Source organism: Delphinapterus leucas, chromosome 9, assembly GCF_059928025.1.
Source record: "Delphinapterus leucas isolate spDelLeu-1000000601 "Yukka" chromosome 9, BTC_Dleu_Yukka2, whole genome shotgun sequence".
NCBI lineage: Eukaryota > Metazoa > Chordata > Mammalia > Artiodactyla > Monodontidae > Delphinapterus > Delphinapterus leucas.
In genome coordinates this window covers 42,670,313-42,675,792 of record NC_143137.1, presented here as the reverse complement: position 1 = coordinate 42,675,792, position 5,480 = coordinate 42,670,313, and the positions used below count along the sequence as shown (strand labels likewise).

The 5,480-nt window shown below is 39.2% G+C and overlaps 1 pseudogene; it reads right to left on the bottom strand.

Moving 5' to 3' along the window:
• Positions 1 to 730: 730 nt before the first annotated feature.
• LOC149748387 (purine nucleoside phosphorylase pseudogene) lies at positions 731 to 4,755 on the bottom strand (annotated as a pseudogene).
• Positions 4,756 to 5,480: the final 725 nt, after the last annotated feature.

The window sequence follows — 5,480 nt, the reverse complement described above, 5'->3', positions numbered from 1 at the left end:
AGCAATCCCACTACTGGGCATATACCCTGAGAAAACCATAATTCAAAAAGAGTCATGTACCACAATGTTCATTACAGCTCTATTTACAATAGCCAGGACATGGAAACAACCTAAGTGTCCATCATCAGATGAACAGATAAAGAAGATGTGGCACATATATACAATGGAATATTACTCAGCCATAAAAAGAAACGAAATTGAGTTATTTGTAGTGAGGGGGGTAGCCCTAGAGTCTGTCATAGAGAGTGAAGTAAGTCAGAAAGAGTAAAACACATACTGTATGCTAACACATAAATATAGAATCTGAAAAAAAAATGGTTCTGAAAAACCTAGGGGCAGGAAAGGAATAAAGGCGCAGACGTAGAGAATGGACTTGAGGACACGGGGAGGGGGAAGGGTAAGCTGGAACGAAGTGAGAGAGTGGCACTGACATATATAAAGTACCAAATGTAAAATAGCTAGCTAGTGGGAAGCAGCTGCATAGCACAGGGAGACTCCAAAGTCACATGATCATTCCATCATCTAGAATGTCATTAAGCCCCATTTGCAATTTGATATAGCCATTAATATATCAAAATTGCTTCTTAAATAAAAGTGCCTTTATTTGTGTTAATTTATCTACCTTTTATGAATTATACTTTCATAGTACTTTTAACTTCTCTTATTATTTTTTTATTATTATTATTATTTTTTTTTTGCGGTACGCAGGCCTCTCACTGTTGCAGCCTCTCCTGTTGTGGAGCACAGGCTCCGGACGCGCAGGCCCAGTGGCCATGGCTCATGGGCCCAGCCGCTCCGCGGCATGTGGGATCTTCCCAGACCGGGGCACAAACCGTGTCCCCTGCATCGGCAGGCGGACTCTCAACCACTGCGCCACCAGGGAAGCCCGACTATTCTGAAAGTACACAGCAGTTTCATTTGTAATAGCTCAAACTGAAAACAACCCAAGTGTTCATTACAAGTGAACAGTACACAAAATGTGGTATATCCATATAATGGAATACTACTTAGAAATAAAATAGAATGCACTACTGATACACACAACAATGTAGATGAATCCTAAAATAATTAACCTGAGTGAAATAAAACAGACAAAAAACTTTCAGACTTTATGATTCTACTTATATAATATTCTAGGAAAATCAAACTAATCTACAATGACAGAAACTAGGTCACTGTTTTCCTGAAGAATGGGGTTGTCTCGGTATGGCCAGGATGGATGGATTCCAAGGGAAGACAAAGAAACTTCTGGAGTAATAAGTATATTATTTGTACTGTAGTGATGGTTTTATGGGTGAATATATATGTCAAAACTTATCAAAGTGTACACTTTAAACATGTATAGTTTATTGTGTCACAATTATACTGCAATCAATTTGCTAAAAACACTGTTAAGAACTGAATAGGCAATGAAACACAGGTAGAAAATGTTTCAAATGTGTATATCTGACAAAGGAATTATAACCAGAATATACTTAGTTTAAAAATCTTCTATATCTAAAAAAAAAAAAAATTAAAAACATCCTTTAAATGGGCAAAATTTTAAACAGATATTTCACAAAAGAAGATATATAAATGGCCAATGCTAAGTGTATGAAAAGATGCTGAAATTTTCCATCATCTTGGAAATGCCAATTAAAACCACAATATGTATGACTACATACCCAATACAACGACTACAGTAAAAACACGAGCAGTCCAATGTTAGCAAAAATATGGAGGTACTAGAAATCTCACACATTGCTGGTGGAAGTGTAAAATGGAAATAATTTTTCAGAAGTGATTGGAAATTTCTAATAAAGTTAACTTCTTTTTATTTTCATCTTTCTCTTTATTCTCAAAATATGATATTATAAAAGTCCAAAATGAATAGGCTGTTCCTTGTGTGGTCTCCAGTGCTTTGAGGAGGCAGAACTGAGCCCCCAGAAATGTGAGAGGATCATCTCAGGAAGCTAGCAGTAGCTACTGTGCTGAGTTCGACGGCCCCAAGTCAAATCCTGGGCATATCCTCGGATGTATGGTAGGGCTTGGGCTCTGGTTCTTGAAGAGGAATGGGGGTGGAAATCATTTTGAGATGACAACTGAGCAGAAGAGGACTCAGCGCCAGAGGGTCTGGTGGGACAAGTAGGGAAGGCAACACTCCTTTCTGCCACTACCTAAGGGCGGAGGCAAGTGATTCCAGCAAGAGGCCAAAGTAGGTAGCAGCTCCTCGGATCCCATAAGGGAGAGGCCAGACCACTCCAGGGCTGGTTAACTGGCATCATAAGGCAGTGGAATGCTAGCCAGAAGAATGAAGACAAACTGTTCCAATTTCTGAGGAGCTTGCTTCCCAGCCTCTAGTACTTTCTCATGATTGGCCTCCTCCTAGCTTTCATAATCCAAGATGACCTTGTTATTGATGAGGGAGAGGCCAAAGACTCAAAGTCCACAGTGCCTTGAAACTATAACATCTGGTACTGTGCTCATGCCAACAGCATCCACCCCCAGCTTCTGCAACAGATGACACTCTGCCACAGTCTCAAAACTGGGGCCCGCTACCATCACGTAGGTGCCTTCCTGTAACTCTCTGTTCCTCCATTTGTTTCCAGGTACTATGAGCCTTCTGCTTCATATCCTGGTCATTAAGTGTCAGACATGGCAGGGAAACTAACTCCAAACCTCTCACCACTGGGCCCTCTGAGAGGGTTCTCACTGCAGAAACAAGATAGGTTGATGTGATCAAGGATCAGCCTGATACCTCCAACCTCAGACTTGGAGTTGAGCTCTCCAGATGCACTGATGACCACTAGGGTGTCCACACCCAGAAGCCGGAAAACCCTCACTGGGAATGTCACCTTCCAGAGCAGGTAGACTTCATACATGTGGAACCTGCCCTGCATCATCACACAGGCTCTGCCATTCAAAATCCCAGACACCAGTCGACCAGCATGACCTGGCACTGTACTTTTGAGAGTTTGGTATTTGGTTGTAGTCAAAGATCTGGGCCTGAGTTAATCTGTCAGTCAGACCTCCTAACCCAGAACCACAAATCACTGCCACTTGAGGTCCGTGTTTGGTGTAAGACGAAAGCCATTTTGCAGTGTTCTGATAACCTGCATATGTGAATCTAGACTCTAGGATGGGAATCTGTGACAAGCATGTGGGTTGAGAAGACCTCTTCCCTGTATGTGGGTAGGGGAGCAGGCTCCCTCTAACCTCGCTCCATAACGCCTGCATGTGGACGCGCGCGTGCACACACACCGGCTCCTTTTGCCATGTCATCTTTATGCCTGGGATATTCACTCATAGGAATTTGCTTAAAAGAGATAAAAACATCTGTGCACAGAAAGTCTTTTTTTACAAGAATGTTCATAGCAGGGATTTTTTTGGTGTTTTATATTAAAAATTAACTGATATTAATATGATATTAATATGATATATTTGAGAAAATTCTGAAATTTTCCTTCTTCATTTTTTCTTTTTTGTAATTGAAATAGAACTGACATTTAACATTAGTTTCAGGTGTACAATATAATGATTTGATGTTTGTATATAGAGCAAAACAATCACCGCAGTAAGTCTAGTTAGTATCCATCACCACACATAGTTATAATTTTTTTCTTGTGATGAGAACTTTAAAGACTTATTCTCTTAGCAACTTTCAAATATACTATACAATATTATTTGCTACAGTTACAATGCTCTACATTATATCCCCGTGACATTTATTTCATAACTGGAAGTTTGTGCCTTTTGACCACCTTCACCCATCTCACCCACTCCCACTCCCCAACCACCTCACCCCTAATTCTGGCAACCACAAGTCTGTTCTTCATATGTATGAATTTGTTTTGTTTTGTTTTTTAGATTCCACATATATGTGAGATGATACAGTATTTGTCTTTCCTTATTTCACTTAGCATAATGCCTTCAAAGTCCATCCATGTTGCTGCTAATGGCTAGATTTTCTTCTTTATGGATGAATAATATTCCATTCATAGCAGTTTTATTCACCATACTCTAGAACTAGAAACAGCCCAAATGTCTATCTTCAGGAAATCGAATAAACAAATTGTGATATATTCATACAATGAAATATTACTCAACAATAAACAGGAATATACTACTGAAATATGCAATAACATGAATGAATCTCAAAAACACACTGAGCAGGGGCTTCCCTGGTGGCGCACTGGTTGAGAGTCCGCCTGCAGATGCAGGGGACACGGGTTCGTGCCCCGGTCTGGGAAGATCCCACATGCTGCGGAGCAGCTGGGCCCGTGAGCCATGGCCACTGAGCCTGCGCGTCCGGAGCCTGTGCTCTGCAACCGGAGAGGCCGCAACAGTGAGGGGCCCGTGTACCGCAAAACAACAAAACAACAACAAAAAAACACGCTGAGCAAAAGAAGCTATACATAAAAGGATATACTGTTAGGTTTCATATAAATGAGGTGCTAGAAAAGGCAAAACTCATTTATGGTACTAGAAATTTAAAAGTGGCTACTTCTGTTGAGTGTGGGGCAGGAGTTGACCCCAGACATTTGGGGGGTGATGGACATACATATTCTATATCTTGTTTGAGGTAGTGTTGCATGAATGTATACAATTGTTAAAACTCACTAAACTGTATGTAAATTAGACCTCAGTTGAAATAAAGAAGAAAAACCAGTGAGTTAATCTCCAGATAACAATAAGACAAAGGAATACTCCCAGTGGAAATGAGTCTTCAGATTGTGTTTTAGATGAAATGACCCCTGAGAACCCATAACAATCGATTCTAAGCCTAGCCAAACTATCATTCAAACAAATAAAGGCTCTTTGAGATATGAAGTGACTCAGAAGTGTTTTTCTTCTCAACATACATTATTGGGGAGTTGATTAAAATATTCTCTAGCAAAATGAGAACGTAATTAAGAAAGAGAAAGACATGATATCTTAAAAAACAGTGAATCCAAAGTAGGAGCATAATAGAAGAAAGCTCCCAAATTAACAGTTTTATGGATATGTAGACTGATTTGTACAGATTGGAGGATGAGGAGAGAGAATTCCAACAGGGAGGTGTCTGGAAAAGAGGTGGATTCTTGAGACATACGATTTAGAACAACTTAAGGAGGTGATAAATGTAATTGTGTATGAAAAAAAAAAGGTCATCAATCTTAAACTTTAAGGAATATAGCCCCTATATGCTCAAATAAAGAAACTCAAAATGAAGACAGTCTGGTAGGAAGCATAGATTCCTTTAAATGTAGATTGAACAGTAAACAACTGTGGCAATTCTTGAAGTATTTAAAGTAATTTTTCCCTTAATTTTAGAAGGATCCTCTAGAATCTAATAGTTCTTCTGTTTAAAAAAATAACAAATTCTGCAAATACTTCAGTTTCAAATCAACTTCTTTTCCTTCTGTTTAATTCATATAAAAATAAATTTCATACCTTCTTACCAAAAATATTATATTATGTAAAGTATCATCCCATTGTTATGAAAATTACTTCTCAGACTA